Raw genomic sequence first — 27553 nt, forward strand, 5'->3', positions numbered from 1 at the left:
GTGTGTGTGTGTGTGTGTGTGTGTGTGTGTGTGTGTGCGCGGAAGGTTGATTGACTCACTCGGCGTTTCTTTCAAGTTGCTTCTTTTCAAGCTATTCATTTTTATGTTCTTTTTATGCTTGATCTCACTCCGCCGGTACAAGCTTCAACCGGTATTGATATTTATGTTCTTATGTCCAGTTTAGTCCGGTTCAGTCCGGTTCTCTCGTTTATTTCAGCTCGTATGTTAAGTCCAGTTACGTCCAGTTCACTCCAGTTAAATACAGTTCACTCCAGTTAAGTCTAGTTCTCGTTAGTTAAGTCTAGTGCACTCCAGTTAAGTCCAGTTTACTCCGGTTCAGTCCAGTTCTCTCGTTTATTTCAGCTCGTATGTTCGGTCCTGTTAAGTTAAATTCACTCGTGTATTTCAGTTGGTATGTTTAGTCTTGTCCATTTAATTCACTCTTATAATACAGTTTTTTTCATTTAGTTCAGTTCAGTTAAATTCACTCGTGTATTTCCACTCGTATGTTCAGTCCAATCCAAAGTTAATTCACTCTTTTACTTCCTCTTTTTCATTTCATTTCACTCCATTCCATTCACTCGTTTTTCATTTTTCAGTTCGTATGTCCGGTTCTCTTTAGTTTGTGTATTCAGTGCCTTTAATTTTGTATGTTCGGTTAAATGTAGTGTGTAAGTTTTTACATCACTTCATTTCCCTTCATTTTACTTTACTCTATTTCATTCCAGTAAGTTCCTAGCGTTTCCCTAGTTTTATTCCGCTTCAATTCACTTCGGTTGAGGGTTTTAAGAGCCACCTTGTCGTACGGGTTGTGAAAGAAGGGGATCAGAAAGAAGTAACTTGAAAGAAACGCCAAGTCAACCTTCCGCACACACACACACACACACACACACACACACACACACACACACACACACACACACAATAAAAGGTAAAACAAAAGACTGATGGGTGTTCTACGTAGATTTAAAATGGAAAATAATGAAAAAATGAATGAAACAGAAGGGGGAAAAATATGTTGACAAGTGTGTGGAACTGAAGGAAGGTAAAAGGTGTTGAATAGCTTGTTAAGGAAGGGACAAGAAGTAAAAACAAAAGACCAATGCGTAGGTTAAAAGATAAATAAATGAAAGAAATGTAAAAAATGGATGAAATCATTGTCTTTTATTTGATTTATTTTCCTTAATGTGCACTTTTTTATTCAGTCTTGTATTTTTTATATGTAACTTTTTTTCCTTCTTTCTCAGACCGTTCAGGAACTCTTTCTTTCCTTCAGTTTCATACATTTTCCACTTTTTTATTCACTTGTATTTTTTGTTACTTTTTTCCTTCTTTCACAGACCTTACACTAACTCATTCTTTCCTTCAGTTTCATGCATTTTTCAACAACTCTTATACACTAACCATTTATACAGCAACGTTTTTTTATTCATCCTTGTATATTTCTCTAACATCATTGTCTTTCATTTGATTTATTTGTATTTTTATATGTTTGTCTTTTTTCTTTCTTTCTCTCTCACTTCTAACTCTTCTCTTTTCTTGTTTTTTTTTTTTTTTTTTTTTTTTTTTTTCTTTTTTTTTTGTTTTTTTTTTTTTCTTTTTCTTAGACCTTTTACTAACTCATTTTTTTTTTTTTTTTCATACATTTTCCAACAACTCTTATACACCAACCATTTATACAGCAACGTTTTTTTATTCATCCTTGTATATTTCTCTAACATCATTGTCTTTCATTTGATTTATTTTCCTTAATGTGCACTTTTTATTCAGTCTTGTATTCTTTATATGTAACTTTTTTTCTTCTCTCACAGACCTTACAATAACTCTTTCCTTCAGTTTCATACATTTTCCACTTTTTCATTCACTCTAGTATTTTTTGTTACTTTTTTCCTTCTTTCACAGACCTTACACTAACTCATTCTTTCCTTCAGTTTCATACATTTTCCAGCAACTCTTATACACCAACCATTTATACAGCAACGGCTTTTTTTATTCATCCTTGTATATTTCTCTTTCAACCCTCGCCGAACACCTGTCAGTGGTTTCAAGAATAACCTGCACGGCCTATCTCAGTTCTCTATTTTTACTTTTTTTTTCCCGATACAGACCATACATACAGCAACTATTTCTTTCTTTCTGCTCCATACGCTTTCCAAAAACCTATATACAGTATCCGTTTTTCTCCCTCTTCCATCGATTTATTCACCCATATATATTTTTTTCTTTTAACCAACGCACGCAGAATATCGCACAGTTTTTCCTTGTCTTTTTTTTGTTTGTTTTTGTTTCCCCTTTATTTTGCAGACAGCCAATCAACTCATTCTTTCCTTTCAATTCCATACACTTATTAACAACTTTCAATCGTCATCCTTTTTTAACCATCTGTTCTATTTGCTCTTTTTTTTTCCACTTTCCTTAACAGACCATTCAAGACATTTTTTCTTCCTTCAGTTCCACACACTTGTCAACAACCTTACACTTATTAACAACTTTCAATCTTCATCCTTTTTTAACCATCTGTTCTATTCATTTATTCCATTTATTTCTCCTTTAGCCTATGCAATGCTCATTTTTTAAAACTTTTTTCACTTCCTTCAACAGACCATTTAAGACATTTTTTCTTCCTTCAGTTCCACACACTTGTCACCAACCTTTTTTTCCCCTTCTATTTCATTCATTTTTTACATCTCTTTCATTTATTTATCTTTTAACCTACGCAATGTTCTTTTTTTTTCTTCTTTTCCCTTCCTTAACAGGCCATTCAACACCATTTACCTTCCTTCAGTTCACACACACTTGTCAACCCAAATTTTCCTCCCTTTGTTTCATTCATTTTTTCATTATTTCCCTTTTTAAACCTACGTAGAACACCCATCACTTTTTTTTTATCCTTTTCCCCATCTTTCACAACCCTTACGAGATCTCTTTCTTCCCTTCAATACCATACACTTGTCACTAAAATTTTCCACTTACGGTACTTTACAACTCTTATATAGCAACCTTCCCCCCCTCTATTCATTTATCCATCCATTTATTTCTCTTTTAAACTCCGCAATGCCCTTTTTTATTACTTTTTTTTTCCTTTCCTTAACTGACCATTCAACTCTCCTTCAGTTCCATACACTTGTCACCAAAATCTCCAGCTACTATTTCATTCATTTTTTTTCTTACTCGTATTTCCCTTTTCAACCTACCCGCGCAGAACATCCGTCAGTCTTTTCTTACTCTTTTTTTCCCATTCCTTAACACTTTTTTCCTTCCTTCAGTTCCATGTACTCGTCAACTTTATTTCTCCCCATAATTATTTCATCCATTTTTTATACCTCTCTCTCCTTTGCAATTTTCATCCCTTTCCTTTCTTTTCTCCCTTTCTGTATTTCCCACAACCCCCTTTTTCTTCATCTCTCTTTTTACCCCTCCTTCTCTCTCTCCTTTCCACCTCTCATTCCCTCTTTCCTTTCTCTTCTTCCTTTCGTTCTTTTTAACGTACGTAGAACATCCGATAGTTTTGCAGTGGTTCCCGTGTGTTCTGCATTCGCCCGCCCCGCCGCAGCCACACACAACACGCATGGCCTAACTTAACCACAAGGCCCCAGTTGCAATCTAAATTCCATTCGGCGTTATTTTGTTAGTGTGCGCGCTTCTGTAATTCACGTCCTGTTTACCGCACGTTACACACAGAGAGAGAGAGAGAGAGAGAGGGTTCGTGCGTTTGTCGTGTGTGTGTGTGTGCGTGTGTGTAGAGGTTGGCGGGCTTTGTTATATATAGGTTATCTCCGTGTTGACATTGCACGATTGTTTCCTGGAGAGAGGTGTCAGGTGCATGGCTTGTTGTTATGTTGAGTGGGCATTATTGTGGGTTTGGTGAGCACGTGTGTACTATACGTGTTTTGTTCGCGAGTTTGCGCCGAGTTTGTCTGAGTGTTACGGTAGAGAAGGGCCGACAGGGTGTGTGAATGACTGTTACGAGTTAGAAAGTTGCATGAATGAGAAAAAAAGTTGTATGAATGAGATGGGATAAAAAAAATAGATTAGCATTAATGGAGGAATGGAAGAGAATACTAAGAGGTGTGTGTGAGAGAGAGAAGGAATGAGAAAGTTTTGTGAATGAAAATATGAAATGAAAAAAAGTATGAGTGAGAAAATTGAATAAGTTTTAAAAAGGAGAAAATTAAATGATGAAACTGAATGAATGAAAAAAAAATGAGAAAACGGAGTAAATGAAAAAAAATGAATGACGAAATTGTGTGATTAAGAATACTGAATAAAAAAAAATGAATGAATGAGAAAATTGAAGACTAAAGAAAAATAACCAGCAAAAAAACTTAGGCCGGCATTATAAGACTTTCGCTTTTCACATCAGCTGTTTCTAAAGGTCAAAGAGGGGATCAATTGGGTTCTCAAGCGTGTTTTTTTAGGTTCACGGTACAGAGGAAGGGTCAAACTACCACCAGGGTCATAAAAACTACTCCTGGAAATGCCCACAACTCATACGAAAGCCTTGTCAAATATGTGAACTTGGGGGACGAAATGTTTTAAAATGCGACCCTTAAAATGAATGGACTGGCGTTGACGACTTAAAAGATGAAACATAATATTATCATCTCCATCAAATTTAAACTCTCCCTTTACTTACTTTCATATATTTCTCTCCTCCGTAAAATTCAGATGTTTTGGCCATAAATATTCTTACTTTCTTACCTCTGATCTATTGTTGATATATATTTGTATAGTTCAGAATTCTTAAGACGGTACTAAATTTATCTGTTTGGTACTAAATTTATCTGTTTGGTACTAAATTTATCTCTCTTTTTTTGTTGTTTTTGTTTGAAGTATCCCCTAACTTCTGGCGGTATCTTTTCTTTTATTTATTTTTTCTTACTTTTCTTTATGTTCCGCCTCGCCCAAACTTTGTGTTTTTTCCGTACGTATCCGATTCTTAGGCGAAGTTTAAAGGCCGCGATCGTAACTTCCCGAGATAGTATATAAGAGTTTTTTCATCCGTCTGCCTGTCTGTTTATATTTGGTTCATATTTATATTACCATCCTTAACTTCCCGTCTGCCTGTCTGTCTGTCTGTCGGTCGGTCGGTCTGTTTATATTGTGTATGTATGTATGTATGTATGTATGTATGTGTGTGTTTATGAATACGTATGGATGGATGTTTGTAAATAATATGTTTGTGTGTTCATGTAATCTTGTGTACCTTCTTATCTGTTTTACACACACACACACACACACACACACACACACACACACACACACATCCACACATACATAACCCCCCCCCACACACACACACACATACACACATACAGAACCCCCCCACACACACGCACACACACTAACCCCTCCCCACACATACACTCCCCCCTCCCACCCACCCCCACACACACATTCAGCGCCCCCCACCTTCCTCACCACCCCCACCCACCCCCACACACACAAACGTACTTGCCATTAGCTCCTCAATGCGCGCTTGAATGGCAGAATATCAATAGTCTCACACTCAGTGGAATAATTATACACCTGGTTGACTGTTGGTGTTTGCAGAGGCGCTGAACACGAACATTGAACACACCTGCGCCATTACTGCTGCCAGGTACACCCACACGCTGTCTCAGGTAAAGGGTAAAGAGAATCGCTGGCCAGGTGATCGCGCGGGCCAGAGGTGATGATTTTGGACGGATTGTGTTGTGATTGAAAACAGAAAATTGAATGATATTGAATGAGTCTGTCTTTTGGTTTATATGTTATTGTTTTCTTATATTTTTTGTTGTTCCCTTTGTTCTTTTTTTATACACTACGTCTTTTTCTTCTTTTTCTTCCATAATATTACTTTTTGGCATATTATAAAACTCAACAATACGAGGAAGTTAATACCGTGCCAATACTTTCTTTTCCTGGAGGATGGTAAAATAAATTAATACCATCCATCTATCTGCCTCTCTCTGTCTGTCCGTCGCAAGGGAAATCACAACCTTCCTTCCTGTACCTTCCGTGTGTTGCCAGTCATCTAAAACCCAAACCTCTCGACGCTAACGTGATATTAACCGTTCCTCGTGAAGTTGGGTTCGGTACGATTCATTGCATCCGATATTTCAAGTCTTTTTTTTCCTCTTTATTTCAATATTTCGACGTTGGTGTGGCAGTGACTTAACCGGTACTCGTAAATTTGGGGTTAGTGTTATTTTGTATTGTGGCAGATGGCTAAGTCTTCTTCCCTCCCTCCAGAAGACACTGTCGAATCGGGTGAGTTTGCTTGCACAGAAATATGTTGTACGTTTTTTTTTTTTTTTTTTAATCGTGTGGTTTAGTTTTTTTTCTTTTTCTTTTTTTCTTCTTCTTCTTCTTCTGCTTATTCTGCTTCTGCTTATTCTGCTTCTTCTTCTTTTTCTTTTTCTTTTTCTTTTTCTTCTGCTTTTCTTCTTCGGCTTGTCTTGGTCGTCTTCTTTCTTTTCTTTTTCTTTTCTTTCGTTTTTATTTCTGCACCCTAGTTATCCATGCTGATGCAACAAAAAGGAATGTAAAGTTAAAATGATATAATGCGTATCCCTGAGAATGAAGAAAAAAAAAAAAGATTACGGACAGAGAGAAAGCATCGCATCAAATCATTAAAATACTCGGAAACAAAATAAAAATGAAAAATGTGAAGTGAAAATTATGTAACGCGTATCCGTAAGTTTGTAGAATGACCAAAAAAAATAAAAACAGAACATTGCATCGAATCATTAAAACTCTGTACATTAGAAAATCGAGTAAGTAAAAGTAATGATAATAATAATAATAATAATAATAATAATAATAATAATAATAATAATAATAATAATAATAATCAATAATAGTGTTGAAGATTATGAAGATGAAGAAATGAAAACACAACAAAACAATAGTAAAAAAAGGGCAATATAAAAATGAGTTAACAAATACATATATATATATAAAAAAAAATACGGATGATCATGTATTTATGCTGTAGTTTTCTCTTCTCTTCTCTTCTCTTTCGCTCTCGTGCCTCTCCTCCTCAGCATCACAAGAAAAAAGATTAAACAAATATATAACACAAAATCCAGATGAGCATGTATTTGTGATGTATTTTTTTTCCTTCCCTTCTCGTTCATCTCTTCCTCGTGACTCTCCTCCTCAGCATCTTACGCCTCATCTCCCTGTCATCTCATCAAAGCCCAGCCTCCCTACAAGCCTCGGGAAGCCTCAGACGTCCTCTCCCGTAGATTAATATCCTTCCCTTCCTGTGACATTAACTGCAAAATTTCATCTTCCCCCTCGAGCGTTCGTTTCCTGGGTGATTTTGCTTTTTTTTGGGATCACGCACCTATTTCATTTTTTTTTTTCTGTTACCTGTATGATTTTTTTTTGTCATCATGCACCGTTTTTCTTTTCCTTTATTTTTCTCTTTTTTTTCGTTTCTTTTTGGTCCTTCTTTTGCTTTGTCATCACGCACCATTTTTTTTTCTTTTTATATTATTTTTCTTTTCCGTTTTCTGTGTAATTCTTCTTTTTCTTCGTCATCATGTACCATTTTTCTTCCCATTTTTACTTTTTTTCAGTCTTCCATCGGCAAAAATCGTCCTTGTGAGTTCGAGTGATCATTTTTTTCGCTAATTCTCTTGTTAAAATACTTAATGGCGTCTCGTTTCCTGAAGGTCACGAACAAACACTATTATTTTATTTTTATTTTTTACGTGAACGCCTATAACGCCGGTAGGCTTTCTTGAGGGGCCTAGATGGTAGGTGGCCCCAGCCCTTCATGGCGCAGGCAAGTATTTATAGTGGCGCCATCTTCTCTCTTTATAATTTACTGACAATATCCTTCCAAACCTAATACATAAAAAAAAAATACTAACTATACTAAAACAATAACAAACAATAACTTAATGAACCAAAAATAAAAATAAAATATCCATCGGTTTGAAAGAAGAAAGATGCAAGAGAAAGGAAAGGAAGTGAATAAGGATACGGAAGAAGTGAAAAAGATGGAATGGAGATGGAAGAGAGAATGGACAGGGTGGAGTTTAAAGGGTCGGGTCTCATACAGGTGTCAAAGCCAAGGCCAGGTGAGCGGGACCGGACACAGGGGCACCTTTTTACCTGATCCTTTGACGTCAGGTGAAAATTTTGTTGATGAGTTCCATGTCGCAACCGCTGACGTCCCTTCCCTTCCCCTCACTTCCCTCTCTCCTTCCCTGCATCTCTTCCTCTTCTTCCCGTCCTTTTCCTTCCACTTTTTCTCCTTCTCTTCTGATTCTCATTCTCCTCACCCTTTTCCTTCTCCTCCTTCTCCTCTTTCTTCTACCCTCCCTCCTCCTCTTTTTTTCTCCTTTATCTTCTTCTCCTACACCTCCTCCTTCTCCTCCGCCTCTTTTTCCTCATCCTTATTTTCCTCTTTCTACATTTCTTTATTCTTCTCCTCTTCCTTTTTCTTCTATGCCTCGTCGTTGTCCTCCCCCTCCTCCTACACCTCGTCGATCCTCCTCCTCCTCCTTCTACCTGAAACCTTACCAAATCTACTTTAATACGAGATCAAAAGTCACACGTAGAGATTAAGGGAAAAAATATGATAGGCCTTCAAGACGTTCAGCTTTGCTACTGACGAGAGGGAGATAAAAGGTATTACTCTTCCATATCTTTTCCATCTTCCCTCCTTTCCATCTTCCCACCCTCTTTTCCTTACATGGAAACATGGAAACATGGAAATGCAGGCAACATAAATGCTAGTGACTCATTACGAGGTTGCCCGCTTTGGTGATTTAATCAGCTCGACAGTCACCTGGGGCTTGAGGAGCAGATGAAAGCACCTTGATATTCAGTTTACTCCTGACGCAACGAAGTGACGTTCGATTCGATACTTGAAGTTGATAGTATTTGCATTCACTACGTCTGAGGGAAGATTGTTCCAGTAGCGGATGACTCGGTTTGAAAAGAAACTCCTTCCAATGTCTGTGTTACATCGACTCGACTGAATGGGTAAACCGTTATTTCTAGTTCTTGAGTTGGTTTGCAGTTCAAAGAATTTGGAGTAGTCGACGTTATTGAACTTTTTCAGGTACTTGAAGACTTGAATCATATCCCCTCGTAGGCGTCTTTTCTCCAATGTAAAGAGATTGAGTCGCTTGAGTCGTTCCTCGTACGGTTGGAATCATCTTCGTGACGCGTCATTACCTCCCTCCCATCCCTCCTTCCTTCCCTTGTTCCTTTCCTCCTCCCTTCCTTCCTCCCTCCCTCGTCTACGTGTGTTTTGTGATCTGGGATGAGAGAGAGAGAGAGAGAGAGAGAGAGAGAGAGAGAGAGAGAGAGAGAGAGAGAGATTCGGGTTCACACTCCTTCTATCTCGTCTTTCCATGGCAGGGGAGAAAAAGCAACAAAAAAAACGATGAAAATAAGCGAAGGAAAGAAGAACGGAAGAAAGAGAAGAAAAGGAGACATAGAATAAAGGAGAAAAGATTTAAAGGAATATAGTTGTCATCCACTAATTCAATATTCCTCATTAATCTTAAAACAAAAATTTAATAATGCATAAACTAACTTAGCGATGAACCCAAACAATTCATTCACGCCACACACACATATAGTTTTTTTCCTCTCCTGGACTTGGCTGGAATATCATCATGACGCAACGCAAACCAGAATCGCTGATGAATAATGCGTTAATGAATAGTTTGGTAATGAATTTGCACATCGCCATAAAACCATCACGCGGAAACTCTTGCTGTCAAATTATATGATATTATGGAGTGGGAGCTTCAGAGTGACTGACTGCGTGGCTGTGAAAGGGGATGTTGATGAAGAAGGGAGGTGGGAGGGAAAGAAACAGAGAGGAAAGGGATTGAATAAGGGAATGGAGGAAGTGGAAAAATACTAATCGGGTGGAAAGAAGAAAGGGAAAGGAAAGAAATGGGAAAAGGTGAATAATGGATAATGGCGTAAAAGGAAGGTATAGAGATGGAAGAAAAAGAAAAATTACAAACAAATACATAAACGGAAAAATACTGATCGGGTGGGAAAATAAAAAAGGAGAGGTAAGAGAAAGGAAAGGAAGAGAATAAGGAAAGGAAAGAAGTGGAAAAGGAAGTGAAAGGAAGGTATGGAAATGGAAGAGAAAGAAAATTATAAACAAATACATAAACGGAAGAAGTTGAAGAATAAGAGTAATGGAGTAGAAAGGAAGAAGGGAGATGGATGGAAGAGAAAGTGAATAAATAAATAGATTAGTGATAAATATTAGTTATGGAGTAGACAAAAGGAAATGATAGGAAAGAGAAACACGACAGGAAGTGAATAAGGAACTGAGAGACGTGGAAAAATATGGGTAACAAAGCAGAAAGAAGGAAGAGAGATGGAAGAAAGAGGAAAGGAAGTTAACAAAGAAATTAAAGAAAGGGGAAATAAGATAAGCGATGGAGTAAAAAGAAGCAAAGGAGAAAGAGGATTAGAGGAAGGAAGGAAGAAGAAGTAGAAAAAGGAGGAGGAGGAGATGCTGGACACGGAAGAAGACCGGAATAATAGGGGAAAAAATATCAAAGAACTTGTAACTCGCTCGGGATAATAAACAGGACGGACAGGTAACAACAGAATCCGCTTCCTTCCCTTGGCTCTTTGTCGTCCCTCCGCGTTGTTGTTACTCTACCTGCCGACGCGGATCACCTGAGGGAGTAAGCCGCTGAATTATGGCGAAGAATCCACCGGTACGTAAAGACACATAAGGGCCATATATCCTGGTATATCTTGTTGAAATATACATCGGTACACATATATAGACAGTTCCTCTTTCTATAGCTACCTACATGTATCCTTGTGAAAAGAAAATTGCATCAGTACACATATTTATATATATACAAGGGCTCTGGGCCATATTTTCAAACATTTCTGCGCCCAAGAACACGTAATTTACTAGTCTTTCGTGGGGGTTTAGGGCATTTCCAGGGTTACTTTTATGACCCTGGTGGTAGTCTGAGCCTTCTTCTGTACCGTGAACCTAAAAGAACACTCATTGGAACTCGATTAACCTCATTTTTGGCCTTTGGAAATAGTTGGTGTGAGGGGTGGGAGCATCTGACAATACCAACCTCTATCTTTGCTTCTCATTGTCTCATTGCCGCGTCACATTCCCTGGTCGTGGGTGTCGGCGGAGCTTCATTATCTGACAATACCAACCTCTATCTTTGCTCCTCATTGTCTCATGGCCGCGTCACATTCCCTGGTCGTGGGTGTCGGCTGAGCTTCATTCCACATCGCACACAATCCTTGGAAATGAATTCGCAATAAAACCATCGTGCCGCCGGAATTCCTGTAGAGCGCGTACGAAATAGGAGCATTAGGGCGACTCGCTGTCATGGGGAGATTGACGCGACTCTGCCCAATAATCGCTTAATTGAATTCTGGAAATGTTAATGTGACTTGTATGTTTTTTGTGTTATCGTGAATTAGAAGTTGCATATGTAAAGTCTCATTTCACTTACATTCTCGAAACTTTAACAGCTAATGTAATGGATGTAGCCTGACGTATTTTTGTTATCCTAAATTAAAAGTTGCATATTTCTACATTAATTTCACGTACCATTAAATTCTAGAAACTTTAATGCAATTGCTAAATACAGTGGATGTAACGCGACATTTATATATTTTTGTATTATCCTAAATTAAAAGCTGTGTATGTTTATTTCACGTTCACTCGCTCTCACACGAAGTTACGAGTGCTGTAAAGAACAACAACAACATCAACAAAAACCTCTCTCTCTCTCTCTCTCTCTCTCTCTCTCTCTCTCTCTCTCTCTCTCTCTCTCTCTCTCTCTCTCTCTCTCTCTCTCTCTCTCTCTCTCTCTCTCTCTCTCTCTCTCTCTAAATTATATCATAGTTTCATGAAGTAATAACACCATTAGGTTGATGTTGATAGGTTCTGGTAATAAGAGTCGGTTAGAACACGTAGCAATGGGTTTAAGTTGGATGCATTCAGATTCACCAAAGACATAGGCAAGAATCGGTTTACCAGAGGAGTGGTGGATGAGTGGAACAGGCTTGGCAATCATGGTGTGAATATCAATACAATAGGTATATTCAAGAAGTTGGATAAATTCATGGATGGTAAGGTTAGATGGGGTTAGATTTACAGGAGCTGCCTTGTATAGGATTGCCGGCTTCTTGCGGACTCCTTGTGTTCTTCCTTCGGCTGCATTTACTTCAGCCTACAACTTGAACTCACTAAAGAGGAGAGTATCAAGACATCTCTCCACCCGAACTTGATCTCTCTTCTGGCCTCTCGGTCTTTTTCTTTCGTTCTGAGGAGCATCTAGCGGTCTTTTTTTTGTTGTCGTTTTTGTTTTTTGTCCCTGAGTATAAAAAAAAAAAAATCTGCCACAGAGAACAAAATAAAAGTCTACGGTCGTCTCCACCAGATTTCACTAACTACCCTACAGCAATCTTAATCCTCCATCATCCCACATTAATACCACTAAAGAGCGAGAAAGAGTATTCATCAGTTTCCTCTTCGGCTTCTCGCACTAATCACGAGCCCTCACACGGACCCCTCGCCACGCTCATAAAGTACTAATAAGAAGTGTTCGTAGTTTGCCATTATAGTAGTTGTTAAGCCTTGGGAGTAGCCACGGACAAGCCTCCAGATCCCTCCTCGACACAGAAGTCAAATAACCGAGACAGGTGAAGAAGTTTTGTTATTAGGTGCGGGAAAGAAAGGCGAAGGGAATGGAAGGGCAGGGGAGGGAAGGGCAAGGCATGGGAAAGGAAAGGAAAGGGATGGGAAGGGAAGGAAGGGAAGGGAAGGCAAGGGAAGGCAAGGAAAGAGACAGAAAGGCAAAGGGAAGGGAAGGGAAGGAAAGGCAAGTCAAGGAAGGAAAAGAGAGGGATGGGACGGGAAAGGCATGGTAAGGGAAAGGAAAGGGATGGGAAGGGAAGGGAAGGCAAGGGAAAGGAAGGGAAGAGACAGAAGGGCAAAAGGAAGGGAAAGAAAGGCAAGGCAAGGAAGGGAAAGGGAGGGATGGGACGGGAAAGCAAGGCAAGGCAAGGCAAGGGAAGTCAAGAGAAGGGAAAGGAAAGAAAGACAAAGAAAGGAAAGGGAAGGCGAGGGAAGAGAAGGGAATGGAAAGAAAGGTAAGTGAAGGGAAGGGAAGCGGAGGGGAGGGAAGGGAAAAATATGGCAATGGAAGGGAAAAGAAGAGAAGGGAAGCTTGACAAGACGCAATACACTCTTCAGGTAATAGGATTAGTAGCAGACCACTACGTTAAGTCATATAAGGTCTCTCTCTCTCTCTCTCTCTCTCTCTCTCTCTCTCTCTCTCTCTCTCTCTCTCTCTCTCTCTCTCTCTCTCTCTCTCTCTCTCTCTCTCGCTCATATATATGTCCCCAAAGACGATAAATTAGAAAGCAAATTATACAGTGGCTTCGGGTAGGTAACTCTCCGCTGCCGAAATGGAATAATATTAAGGCGATCCACTCAGAACTTTTAATTAAACTCCACACACACACACACACACACACACACACACACACACACACACACACACACACACACACACACACACACACACCGCCACGAGCACGGTACATCATATCTTCCAGGCAGTCTGTTTGTTTGTTTGTTTGTCTGTAAGTTTGGGTAAAAAAGTGTTTGTGTATGCATGTGAAGGGAGGGAGGTGTGTGTATGGGGGAAGGGTCGTGTGTGTGTGTGTGTGTGTGTGTGTGTGTGTGTGTGTGTGTGTGTGTGTGTGTGTGTGTGTGTGTGTGTGTGTTTGAAAGGGAAAGGAAGGGCGTATTTTTTGTTGATGTCTGGGATGAAGGGAAGGCTCAGGGAGGGAAGGGAGGAGGAGGAGGAGGAGGAGGAGGAGATAAGGGAAAGGGGAGGGACAAAAACACAAAGGGACTCCCGCCCATAGATCCAAGTTGGCTCAGTGACAGCCTGCACCGTCACCACCACCACCACCACCACCGTCACCACCACCACCACCACCACCACTTCCGCCGCCACCACAGCTAGTATCTTCCCCGCATCCACCATCACCTTCACCATCTCCTCAGTTATCACCATCATCACCATCACCTACTTCTCGTTTCCTTTTGCCTTCTTTTTTTTCACACCCTTCCCTTTTTCTTTCTTCTCATTCTCCTCCTTTCCTCCATCTCTTTTATCTAACGCCTCCTTTCTCTCCCTTTCGTTCCTTCTCCATCTTTTCCTCCTCCTCCTCGTCCTCCACCTTCTCTCTATCCATATATCACTATGATCACCACTAGCACCAAATACTACCACAGTCACTACCACTACCATCACCGCCATATCCATTACCACCACCCCCGCTACCATCTATTACGACCAGCATCATTACCACTACAATTAACATCAGCAATTGTCTACACTGTTACATAACCTTAACTTTCTTTACTGCCACCACCACCACCATTATCCCCCCCCCACACACACACACACCTCCACCATCTGCTGACAACTCCACCTAAAATATCCTCCTCCTCCACCACCACCAAAACTACCACCACTTTTCTCATCATTCCTAATATATTGTTCTAACGCACCATCTTCATATTTACGAATGTCTCCATCTATTAGCTCCTCGGAAATGTTTAAATGATGATGATAGATAATGATAACAAAAGCAATAATGATGGTTGTAATGATGATGGTGATGATAATATTAAAATCCATTGTTGAATCTTTGCCCAACGTGACCTTTGACCCTTCTGCTGTCTGTCCGGAACTCAGGGAAATGGAAAAAGGAACGAACTAAATGAACCGAAGGAAATGAGAACACGGGAACGAGACGGGACGGGACCGGGAATGAAACGGGAGAGGACCGGGAATGAAACGGGATAGGACCGGGAATGAAACGGGATAGGACCGGGAATGAAACGGGAGGGGAACAGGAATGAAGTGGGAGGGGACCAGGAATGAAACGGGATAGGACCGGGATTGAAACGGGATAGGACCGGGAATGAAACGGAATAGGACCGGGAATGAAACGGGATGGGAACAGGAATGAAACGGGATGGGAATAGGAATGAAACGGAAGGGGACCAGGAATGAAACGGGAGGGGAACAGGAATGAAACGGGAATGGGAACAGGAATGAAACCGGATGGAAACAAATGAAACGGGATAGGACCGAAAATGAAACGGGAGGGGACCGGGAATGAAAAGGAATGGAATCAGGAATGAGAGGCAATGAAATCATAGGCTTTTGTAAACTATTTAAGTGTGTGTGTGTGTGTGTGTGTGTTAAAGTTTCAACTCTCACTTAATGGCTGTCATTTGCACGCTCTCTCTCTCTCTCTCTCTCTCTCTCTCTCTCTCTCTCTCTCTCTCTCTCTCTCTCTCTCTCTCTCTCTCTCTCTCTCTCTCTCTCTCTCTCTCTCTCTCTCTCTCTCTCTCTCTCTCTCATGATATAAATCGGCCTTACTTTCCTTTGGTCATCTCATTACTGCTAGAGGAGGAGGAGGAGGAAGAGGATTTGGTGGTGAAGAAGAAGGAGGAGGAAGAAGAAGAAGAAGAAAAAGAAAAAGATAGTGATGATGATGAAGACGAAGGAGAAAGAAGATAAAACGAAGACGAGGAGGAGGAGGAGAAGGAGAATAAGGAGGAGAAGAAGGAGAATTGGAGTATTGGTAATGAGGGGAACGTTATGAGGAAAAAAGGAAAACAGTAAAAGAAAATGGAAAAAAGATGGTAAAAGAAAATGGGAAAAAGATGGTAAAAGAAAATGAGGAGCGATGATGAAAATTGGGAAAAAACGCTACAGGAAAATGGAAAAATGTGAAAAAAAAGTGAAATTGATGGTAAGAGGGGCCGAAGCTTTGATAAGGTAAGATAACAAATTGAAAGAGTGAAAAGTGACGTGAATGAGAAAACAAACATACAAACAGACATTAAAGGGCGTCATCTAATTCTCTACTAGCAAAACAAGCAAACATAGCAAATAAAACATATAGATAACATTGACTGAAGAAAATATATATTAAAAAAACATGAGTATTGAGATAAAAACATAAGTACAGTTACAAATGCAGACAAAAACTCATATAAAACCACTAATAAGAATACAAATGCAAACAGGAATTAAGGTGTGAATGAAAATAAGGTTGGAAATATATAAAACGAAGGTAAATAAAAAAAAAACATAGAAGTGAAAATACAGATACAAATATATAAAATGGAGGCAAATGAAAAAAATAACATGGAAATAAATATAGATATGCAAATATATAAAACAGAGACAAACAAAAAGAACAGATACGAATAAGATTACACGCAAAAATAGGTAAAAAAAAGGCCTCAAAACTTCAAATTAAAAAAAAATACTGAAAAAAATGTAAACGGAAATAAAAGAAAAGCAAAAATATATACAGATTAATAGACGGATTAAAATTCTTAAAACTGAAAATAACTGCAGATTATAAAAAAAAAAAAACTTCCAGGGCTGCAGGAAAAATCTCGACTGTGTTATCTGCAGATTTTCAAACACTGGTCTCGCCTTACAGGAAATTGGGGTCAACACACACACACACACACACACACACACACACACACACACACACACACACACACACACACACACACACACACGTTTTCTCTCTCTCTCTCTCTCTCTCTCTCTCTCTCTCTCTCTCTCTCTCTCTCTCTCTCTCTCTCTCTCTCTCTCTCTCTCTCTCTCAATATTTGCCCAATTCTCACTCATTTTCTCCTGGTTTCCTTGCTTCTCTCGTTTCCTTTTATTTTTTCCCATTTTTCCTCTTCTTTTTCCTTGTCCTCTTCCTTCATTTTATCTCTATATCTACCGTCTCCTTTCTCTCCCCTTCATTGCTTCTTCATTTCTTCTTCCTCCTCGTTCTTTTATTTCCCCCTGTCTTTATCTACCGTCTCCTATCTCTCCTCTTTCCCTCCTATTTCTCCATATCTCCCTCCTTTCCCTCTTCCTTTTCATTTCCCTCAACCTCTACCTCCTCTACTTCTCCATCGTCTCTTTTTCCTTTCCCTTCTCCCAATCTCCTCCCTCTACAGTTTCCTCTCCTCCCTTCTTCCCTTTTACTTCATCTCTTCCTCCTCTGTCTCCTTCTCTTTCTCTTCTTTCTCCCTATCTCCCTCTACCACCTCCTCTCCTTCCTTCCCTTTCCTCAGTACTTCACCATCTCCTCCTTCTCTTTCTCCTTTTTCTATGTCTACTCTCACTTCGCCAATATCACAACGAAATGGCGGCTGAAAATCACATAATCCCAAGCGTTCCTTTCTCTCCTCTCTCTCATTATTATCATTCCCTGGCGAGGACGAGCAATAAAAGGCGATGACATGCCGTTTTTAGTGCTGCAGGGACGGGGAACTGAGGGTGGTAATGTGTTCCTTCCCGTGTGTGTGTGTGTGGGTGTGTGTGTGGGTGTTAAGATGCTTTGGTGAGGGTGTAACTTAACCATTATTTAAAACTTTTACTATTCTCTTTAGCCCGGTAGCAGCGGGGATCATGTTTCTTAATGGTCCCTCCAAGCGAGAAAAATGAGAAAAAATCACCCCTCACACAAACCATTTCATAATATATATCAAAGCATTTGTTATCAGATTATGTATCATCTATTTTTGGGGGTTTATATCATGGCACAAATTTGGCCCGTCGCTGCTACACGGTAAAGCCACAAATTTGGCCCGTCGCTGCTACCGAGTTAGGGAATGTTCAGAAGAAAATCAGTGTTATTATTATTGTTATTATAAGAGACCTCGGGTAAAGAGGGAGAATTCGGACACTATTAGCTGCCTGATGTTGAGGTATGATATTTTCTTGTTTGCTTGTGTTTGTCTGTTTGTCTCTCTGATCCGAGGCTTGCTTTTCAGATTGATTTTGAAGAGAATATCGACAGCAAAAATAACGTTACTTTAATTTACTTGTAACTTTATATACTGTCATTACTCTTTATTTCGCTTTCTTTACTTGTAACACTTCTATCTATATGTAGTTATTTTCTTTACTTGGAACGCAGACATGTTTAGTTAGTTAGTTATTCATTTGTAAGACCTTATATATATATTTGTAACACTAATTTACTTTTTTCAGAAGGACAGTAGGCTGGATGACCTGCGCTAATTAGACGGACTGCGTGTCAAGGTAGGTCGTGATTACCTTTTTACCTGAGCGAGGCATTAGGGAAAAGAAAAGGTTGTAAAAATAGGCAGAGTCCGTTTTATTGGATTTAAAAGCGTAGCATGTGTTTATTTTTAGTACCCATCGTTGTTGTTGTTGTTGTTATTGTTCTTGATTTTGGTTGCTGTGGTAGTAGTAATGGTGGAAGTGATGGCGATGGTGGTGAACTGGTATGCATATGTGTTAGTGATTATAATAGTGATGATGATGATGAAGATTGTGGTGATGAAATTAGTGGCAGGGAAGGAGTTTTTTTTTTTCGTTAAATGTCACGAATAGGTCTTTAGAGAGGAGGAGGAAGAGGAAGAGGAGGAGGAGGAGGAGGAGGAGGAGGAAAAGAAGAAACTTGCATCTCCACCTCCACAACCACCACCACAACCACCACCATCGACATCCACAACAACCCAAAATCACCACCACCACCATTACTGCGAGAGAGAGAGAGAGAGAGAGAGAGGGGGGGGGGGGTTAATAAAGATAAAAACGCCCCATAACTGTACTTTACAACATCTTACTTTACCTCCACCGCGAGTTACTTCGACACCAAACAGCCGATAAAGTAAAATCTGGCGCCTGCATCGGTATAACTCACGCTTCGGGGCTTCGTTCGGGTTTCGTTCAGGGCTTCGTTCGGGGCTTCGTTCTTGGCTTCGGTCGGGCTTAATTGGGGCTTCCTTGGGGGCTTCGTCCGGGGCTTAGTGGGGCTTTGATCTTGGCTTCGTTCGGGGTTTCGTTTGGGGCTTCATTCGGGGCATCGTTCCTGGTTTCATTCGGGGCTTCGTTGAGGCCTCGTTTTTTTTCCCTTTTATATCTTTCTTTCTTTCATTTTCTTTCTTTCGCATTCGTTTTATCCTCTTCCTCTCCCATTTTCACTTCAGTTCACTTCCCAGCTTTCTCATCCATCGCTTTCGTATCCTCCTCCTCCTCCTCTTCCGCCGCCTTCTTCTCCTCTTCAGTCTTGCATTCCCCTCGCCTTCTTCTTCATCCTCAACGGGACATCGAACTCGCGCGGAGGGAAAGATGCCCGGCGACCGTAATAACATCGACTACGTAGTGGGGCCGAGACGCGTCCGGGCAGCCTCCATAAGGTAGGGCGCCGCTGACAGCAATAGCGACGTAAACGCTTATAGAGTGGCTGGTTACGAGGGCGATTTTAACACTTTCCCCGCGTGTGTTTAAGGGGAGTATCATTACCGGCCTATTCTTTTTCCTGTTATATGTGTTATTTTATTTTTCCTTTACTCAATAGGTGTTAATTAGGAAGGCAGATAGGTGGTTACGAGCGCATATTAGACAGTTTGCTCGCGTGTGTGTTTAAGAAAAGTATCATTATTAAGCTTTTTCCTTCCTTTTTGTATTACCACGATCATTTTTTCTTCTTTTTCCTTGATGTTATTTAGGAGGGCAAATAATTATAGCGGGTGGTAATGAGAGCCTATTGAACAGTTTACTCGTTTATGTTTAATTTTTTATCACCTCGTTTTCCTTAACTTCTATGCATATTTTACCCCTTTACTTATTCTTCTTTATCTTCCTTTCTCCTTCCTATTCTTTTTCCCTTCACACCTTCTCTCTTTCACTCTTCTTCATCCCCCTTCTGTTGTTTTTTTTTTCCGTTCTTTTTACCTCACGTTCCCTTTCCTTTCCTTATTTCATCATAGGGCGCGGCGGGAAGGTTCAGGCGTCGCTCTAAAGTCTAAAGGAAAGTGTTAGGTAGAAAAAGCCTGCCCTCCTTAATTAACTGAACCTACTTATATATTTTTTCTCCTTCCTCCATCTCAACTTTTTCCTCGTTCCTCCATCTCTCCTTTGTTTCTCCTTTCTTGCTCTTCTTTTCTCTCCTTCCCTCCTTTTTCCTCGTTCCTCAATCTCTCCTTTGTTTCTCCTTTCTTCCTCTCCTTTTCTCTCCTTCCCTCATTTTTCCTCGTTCCTCCATCTCTCCTTTGTTTCTCCTTTCTTCCTCTCCTTTTCTCTCCTTCCCTCTTTCTTCCTCGTTCCTCCATCTCTCCTTTGTTTCTCCTTTCTTCTTCTCCTTTTCTCTCCCTCCCTTCTTCATCTTCACAACCTTACTCTTCCTCCCTTTATTTATCATCCCCTTTCTCTAACTCCTTCCCTCTCTATCCTATCTATTTTTAGCTTATTTTTCCCATTTATCAACCTTTATATCTCACTCCTCACTTCTTCCTCCTTCCCTTCCTCTTCCTATATTTATTCTTATCTTTCTTTCCTTTTTATCAATCTTTACATATTCTTCGTCACTTCTTCCTCCCTCACTTCCCTTTTTCTTGCTTTTAATTATTAGCTTATTTTCCCTCTTATCAATCTCTACACCTTCTTTACTTCTTTGTTCCTTACTTCTCTTCTTCTCTCTTCATTCTTACCTCTCGGCTCTTACATCCTCTCCAGACCTTTTTCCTCGCCTCTTCCGCCCTTACCTCTCTTCCTCTTCCTCTTCCTCTTTATTCTTATCTTTCTTTCATCTCTTACAGCCTCTCCATTTTTTTCCTTTTTTTTCTTATCTTTTTTATTTCTCCTCCCAGACTCATTTCCTTTCCCCATTCAAACTTTTCCCATCCACCAACTTTTTTATGCTAGTTTCCCCTTCTCTCGTCTTTTTCCCTTTTATTTCCTTTTTTCTTTTCTTTATTTTCGTCTTTTTCCTTCCTTCCTTCGCTCTCCTTTCTCTCCTCTCTATCCTCTTGTGTGCTGTTCCCTTCCCCTCACTTCTCTTCCCTTCCTTCCCCTTAACCTCACTGCAGTTCTCTCTCTCTCTCTCTCTCTCTCTCTCTCTCTCTCTCTCTCTCTCTCTCTCTCTCTCTCTCTCTCTCTCTCTCTCTCTCTCTCTCTCTCTCTCTCTCTCTCTCTCTCTCTCTCTCTCTCTCTCTCTCTCTTCTCTCCACCAAGCTCCTTATCTCTCTCTCCCCTTCTCACCTTCTCTCTTTCTCCTTCCTTCCCCTTTCTGTTTTTTTTTTTTTTATCCTCCACCACCAATTGTTTTTATATCTTTTTCTTTACCTTTCTTAACCTCACTTTCCCTTTCACTATATCACCTTTTCTTCTCTTTAACATATTCTTCCTTGTTCCTCATTTTCCTAACCTCACTTTCCCTTCCCTACCTTAACTTTCCCTCTCTAAAACCCCTCTTCCTTCTCCTTCACTCCTCCTCCTTATTTCCCTTCTCTTTTACCTTTATTTCCCTATTCTCATCCTTTTCCTTATTCTTCATTTTCCTAACCTCACTTTCCCTTCTCTACCTTAACTTTCCCTCTTTAAAACCCCTCTTCCTTTTCCCTCACTCCTTCCAACCTTATTTCTCCTCCCCTTTACCTCTATATCCGAGAGAGAGAGAGAGAGAGAGAGAGAGAGAGAGAGAGCTCATGACATTTAACAAAGTATAGATCAAAGGGAGAAAGCAAAAGGAGAATCGTGTAACTTAAGCAAATACGTTCCTTGTGTAGAGACGTGACCCGGGGAAGTGGAGGGAAGAGGAGGGGAAAGAGAGAGCGGGAGAAGAGAAGAGAGATAGATAAGGGGAGGAAAGAGCAGGTGAGGGGAGGAGAGATCAAATGAGGAAAGAGAAGGGAGGGCAGGGAAGGGAAGGAAGGACTCGTGAAGGGAAGGGGGAGGAAGGGAAGGGAGAAGGAAGCAGGGGAAATGAGGGCAGGTGAGGGAAGGGAAAACAGGGAAAGGATAGAACAGGAACAAGGGAGTTTTAAATGGGACCAGGAAGGGAAGGGAAGGGGAGGCTCTGGATTGTCGATAAGGGAAGGGGAGCGTAGAGGAGGATTTGGGAGGAAAGAAAGAGAATGTTAGGGAAGGGATGGGAAGGTAAGGGAAGTGGATTGTCGATAAGGGAAGGGGACTGGAGAGGACGTTAGAGAAGGGTAGGAAAAGGTATATTAAGGAAGGGATGGGAAGGTGAAAGAAGGGAAGGGAAGTGAAAGGAAGGGAAGGAAAGGGGAGGGCAGGTGATGGGAAGGAAAGGGAATGCAGGTGAAGGAAAGGGAAGGGAAGGGAAGAGCAGATGAGGGAAGGGAAGGGAGTTGGAGGGAATGGAAGGGAAGTGAAAGGAAGGAAAGGGGAGGGCAGGTGAAAGGAAGGAAAGGGAAGGGAAGAGCAGGTGAGGGAAGGGAAGGGAAGGGAAATTAAAGGAAGGCAAAAAGGGGATGGCAGGTGAAGGGAAGTGAAGGGAAGGGAAGGGTGGTAGAGTGAAAGGAAGGGAATGCGATGGGAAGGAAAGGGAAGGGCAGCTGAAAGAAATGAGGTAAGAGAAGGAAATAGAAGGGAAGGAGAGAGCAGTTAATCCACCAAGCATCCAGCGATATATGTAAAAGCAACAGGTAGCGCAAATGCATCAGGTGTTAAAAGCAGTATCAACACACCTTTGTAAGTTAATTCTATCCTTTTATGGGGGATCATCTGTTTTTTTTTATGTATAGTTTTTTGTAATGTAGTTTTGGTGATATTTATTTCAACTCTAAAACTGTCCACTCCGTAAGAAAAATTATACTGAGGGTTTGTGATTATTAGGGTTAGGAAGATTAGGAAGAAGAAGGAAAAGGAAGAGGAGGAAGAAGAAGGGAAAGGAAGAGGAGGAAGAAGGTAAAGGAAGAGGAAGAAGAAGGAAAAGGAAGAGGAGGAAGAAGGTAAAGGAAGAGGAGGAAGAAGGAAAAGGAAGAGGAGGAAGAAGGTAAAGGAAGAGGAGGAAGAAGGAAAAGGGAGAGGAGGAAGACGAAGGAAAAGAAAGAGGAGGAAGAAGAAGGAAAAGGAAGAGGAGGAAGAAGAAGGAAAAAGAAGAGGAAGAAGAAGGAAAAAGAAGGGGAAGAAGAAGGAAAAGGAAGAGGAGGAAGAAGAAGGTAAAGGAAGAGGAGGAAGAAGAAGGAAAAGGAAGAGGAGGAAGAAGAAGGAAAAGGAAGAGGAGGAAGAAGAAGGAAAAGGAAGAGGAGGAAGAAGAAGGAAAAAGAAGAGGAAGAAGAAGGAAAAGGAAGAGGAGGAAGAAGAAGGAAAAGGAAGAGGAGTAAGAAGAAGGAAAAAGAAGAGGAAGAAGAAGGAAAAGGAAGAGGAGGAAGAAGAAGGAAAAGGAAGAGGAGGAAAAAGAAGGAAAAAGAAGAGGAAGAAGAAGGAAAAGGTACAACAAGGACAAGAAGAACAAAAGAAGAAAAAGAAGAGGAAAAAGAGAGAAAAAAAGATGAAAGACGGCAGAAGGTAAAGCAGAATCAACGAACATTTAAAACCAACTAAATTCGATTCTTTTTTGGGGGGAAGGTCATCGGTTTTTTTCTTTATAGTTTTTCTGATACTTTTTTTCCGTGGTAACATTTTTCCAACCAATCTCTCCACACCATAAAAAATAATAATGATGTTCTTTTTTTCTTCTTTTCTTTATTTTTTCGTTTTTTTTTTCTCTCCCCTTTTCTCCCCAAACATCCGTGTACCTTTTCTCCCCTCCCCTCACTCCAACCTCACTTCAATTCTTCTCTCTCTCTCTCTCTCTCTCTCTCTCTCTCTCTCTCTCTCTCTCTCTCTCCTTTACTTTCCCTTATGTGTTTTTCCCTCATCAAACTTAATATATTTTTCCATTACGATTATTTTATTTTTAACGTTTACCGCCGGGGGTTCACGCTCAGCCCCACCGTCACCCCACTCACGTCACATCTCCAAGGGCAGGTACATCATCGCCTCGTGTTGATCAAGGTTAACCAGAGCAGCGGAGGCAAATCAAAACGGCGTCGTTAATCAGCGAGCGTCGTGTCATCCCAAGCGGCGTAAAAATCCATCCTCGGCTTAATTATGAATCCCACGCACATCACCATTTCATATTACTGAGAGCCGCTCGCTTACACACACACACACACACACACACACACACACACACACACACTGCAGAAATATTAGCCATTTATATCACTGTGTTAAGAGGGAATATATAGAAAGATAATGCGTAGTTGTCGATCTTAGCCCAGTGCGATGCTTTTTTGTTTATATGTGACGTGGAGTTCAAGGAATACATGGATGACTATACAAAATGATGGATAGATAGATAGGGAAAAGGATAGGTGAGTAGATAGATATAAGTAGATAGTTTTGCCAAGTTTTTCGTAGATCTTACCTTGTTTTTGTTTTCTTTTGTTTTCCTTTACAACTTGACTCCCTAAGAAGAAGAAGAAGAAGTTGAAGAAGAAGAAGCAGTTGAATAATAGAAGAGAAAGATGAAGAAAAGAATGAAAATAAGGATGAAGTAAAAGAAGAAGAAAAAATAATTGAATGAGAATGAGAAAGACGTAGAAAAAAAGAATAGAAAAACAAGAAGAAAAAGAAGAAAACAAGAACAAGGACAAGAAAAAAAGTTCGGTGAGGAGGAGGAGGAAAAGGAGGAAGAAGATGACGATAAAGAAAAAGAATATGAAGATGAAGAAAACGGAGAGGAAAAAAGAAAATAATGACAAAGAATAACAAAGAAAAGAAGAGTAAGATACCCACGGAAGGTTGGAGAGGGCGGAGCTATCACGCCCTTCACTCACCCTTCCTTATCATGAACACACACACACACACACACACACACACACACACACACACACACACACACACACACACACACACACACACGGGGCGGTGGCGGTTGGTCGCTTCCACACGCTCCACACAACTCCCGCGTGATGGAGGCGTCTCATTTCCCGACCACTCACTAACGCATATTCCACCCGGCGCCTCTCGTCCACCCTGCACGCCATTATCACCATAAATATGCACCGCGGGGGAGCTGAGTCTATTCCGCCGCCAAGAAAAGACCGAGAGGGGGGTGGGGGGGTGGGGGGGAGTGCAAAAACGAAGCATGAGTGAAGGCCCCCACGCCATTTTTAACTGCAAGGGGAGGAAGGAAGGCGGGGACGAAGAAGTGTGTGTTGCCATGGATCTTGCCGGGCTCTTAAAGGTTACCGATCACGCTGATAACTCACGCTTGCATCACGGCCGCGTCCTGGTTCACTCACGGAGGTCAGTAATAGAAGGCGAGAAAGGAATGGAATGGTGTGTCTTTCGCCTCCATGGGTCCATATCCTCAAACATTTTGGGTCCTACACACACACACACACACACACACACACACACACACACACACACACACACACACACACACACACACACACACACACACACACACACACACACACACACACACACACACACACACACACACACACACATTTGACAAGGCTTTCGGAGAGGTTGTGTTAGCATTTCCAAGGGTAGTTTTACGAGCCAAGTGTTGGTTTGACAAGGCTTCTGTACCGTGAACTTGCAAAACCCTCATGAGAAAACAACTAATCTCCTTTGTATAGCCATTGGAAGGCTTTCGGAGGTTGTGTTAGTATTTCCAAGGGTAGTTTTACGAGCCAAGTGTTGGTTTGACAAGGCCTCTGTACCATGAACTTTCAAAACCCTCATGAGAATCCAACTAATCTCCTTTGTAGCCCTTAGAAGCATTTTTTTGTGAGAGCCGAAAGCGTCTGAGAATCCGGGTCCATGGTTGGTATTCACACACCCTTCCACACGCCTCTCGCATCACCTAACTCCAAAAGCCAAAAGGGAGGTCAATCTGGTTCTAATGAGTGTTGTTTTAGGTTCATGGTGCAGAAGATAGGCCATACTACCACGAGGCTTATAAAACTACCCCTGGAAACTCATCAACTATTTCCAAAAGCCAAAAGGGAGGTCAATCGGGTTATAAAGAGTGTTGTTTTAGGTTCATGGTGCAGAAGAATGGCCACACTACCACCAGGCTCATAAAACTATCCCCGGAAATGCCCACAAACTCCCACGAAAGCCTTGTCATATAACGTGTAGTTCCCTTCACATCAACTATTTCAAAAAGCCAAAAGGTAGGTCAGCCGGGTTCTAATGAGTGTTGTCTTAGGTTCATGGTGCAGAAGAATGGCCACACTACCACCAGGGTCGTAAAACTATCCCTGGAAATGCCCACAAACTCCCACTAAAGCCTTGTCATATAACGTGTGGTACCTTCATCAACTATATATTTCCAAGAGCCAAAAAAGATACGATATGGCTGCTTGTTTGTGTGTTTGCTCTTGTCCTTAGCTGTCTCCTTTACTATATCAAAAATCGGAAGGAAACAGAAGCATATATAATCCCTCGCTGATGGATTTTGCCTTAGGACCCAACTATAATTATGTCGCTGTTTAATATTAATTCCTAAGGCGAGACAGAAAAGCTAATTCCAACGCTCTGGGCAAGACTAATTAAGCTGGTGATTGATTTGAGTGGTGATTGCTTGGTGTGTGTGTGTGTGTGTGTGTGTGTGTGTGTTAACGATAAAGGGAGGCAGACAGGGGACACACACACACACACACACACACACACACACACACACACACACACACACACACACACACACACACACACACACACACACACACACTGTCTCGGCAGGTTCTCCTCAGCCATAATAGCCTAAAGTAACCTTGTCAGACCAGAAATTATACGAGAAGTCAGGACAGACGTAGGACCAGATGGAGAGATGAAGTTAGAGCATTTGATGGAACAGGATTGAGTGCACTAATACCAGACAGAGAGAGAGAGAGAGAATCAAGGCACCTCTCCATCCGAAATTGACCTCTCTTTTGGCCATTGTACTAGAGAGAGAGAGAGAGAGAGAGAGAGAGAGAGAGAGAGAGAGAGAGAGAGAACGTTTTTTTTTTTTTTTTTTTTTTTACAGCAAAGGAGACAGCTCAAAGGCACAAAAAAGTAAACATTAATAAAAAAAGCCTGCTACTCTCCTAAAAAGAATACCAAGAGGTGGCCGAAAGATAGGTCAGTTTCGGGAGGAGAGGTGTCCTGATACCCTCCTCTTGAAAGAGTTCAAGTCGTAGGCAGGAGGAAATACAGATGAAGGAAGATTGTTCCAGAGTTTACCAGCGTGAGGGATGAAAGAGTGAAGATGCTGGTTAACTCTTGCATAAGGGGTTTGGACAGTATAGGGATGAGCATGAGTAGAAAGCCGAGTGCAGCAATAAGGAGGGGGAGGCATGCAGTTAGCAAGTTCAGAAAAGCAGTCAGCGTGGAAATATCGATAGAAGATAGAAAGAGAGGCAACATTGCGGAGGAATTCAAGAGGTAGAAGACTATCAGTATGAGGAGGAGAGCTGATGAGACGAAGAGCCTTAGACTCCACTCTGTCCAGAAGAGCTGTGTGAGTGGAGCCCCCCCACACATGAGATGCATACTCCATACAAGGGCGGACAAGGCCCCTGTATATGGACAGCAACTGTGCAGGGGAGAAGAACTGGCGGAGACGGTACAGAACGCCCAGCCTCGAGGAAGCTGATTTAGTAAGAGATGAGATATGAAGTTTCCAGTTGAGATTTTGAGTTAAGGAT

At 41.0% G+C, this 27553-nt stretch overlaps 1 long non-coding RNA gene across 3 annotated transcripts in view; it reads left to right on the forward strand.

Annotated features, from left to right (window-relative positions):
• The window catches only part of LOC126987773 (uncharacterized), a 208469-nt gene that overhangs the window by 123528 nt on the left and 57388 nt on the right, over positions 1-27553 (forward strand). For all 3 annotated transcript variants that reach the window (XR_007741148.1, XR_007741149.1, XR_007741147.1), the window contains one exon: positions 18075-18125. This is a non-coding gene — a long non-coding RNA (uncharacterized LOC126987773). The remainder of the gene's footprint in view (positions 1-18074; positions 18126-27553) is intronic.

The sequence above is a fragment of the Eriocheir sinensis genome, chromosome 66 (genome assembly GCF_024679095.1).
Source record: "Eriocheir sinensis breed Jianghai 21 chromosome 66, ASM2467909v1, whole genome shotgun sequence".
In the NCBI taxonomy this organism is placed as follows: Eukaryota; Metazoa; Arthropoda; class Malacostraca; order Decapoda; family Varunidae; genus Eriocheir; species Eriocheir sinensis.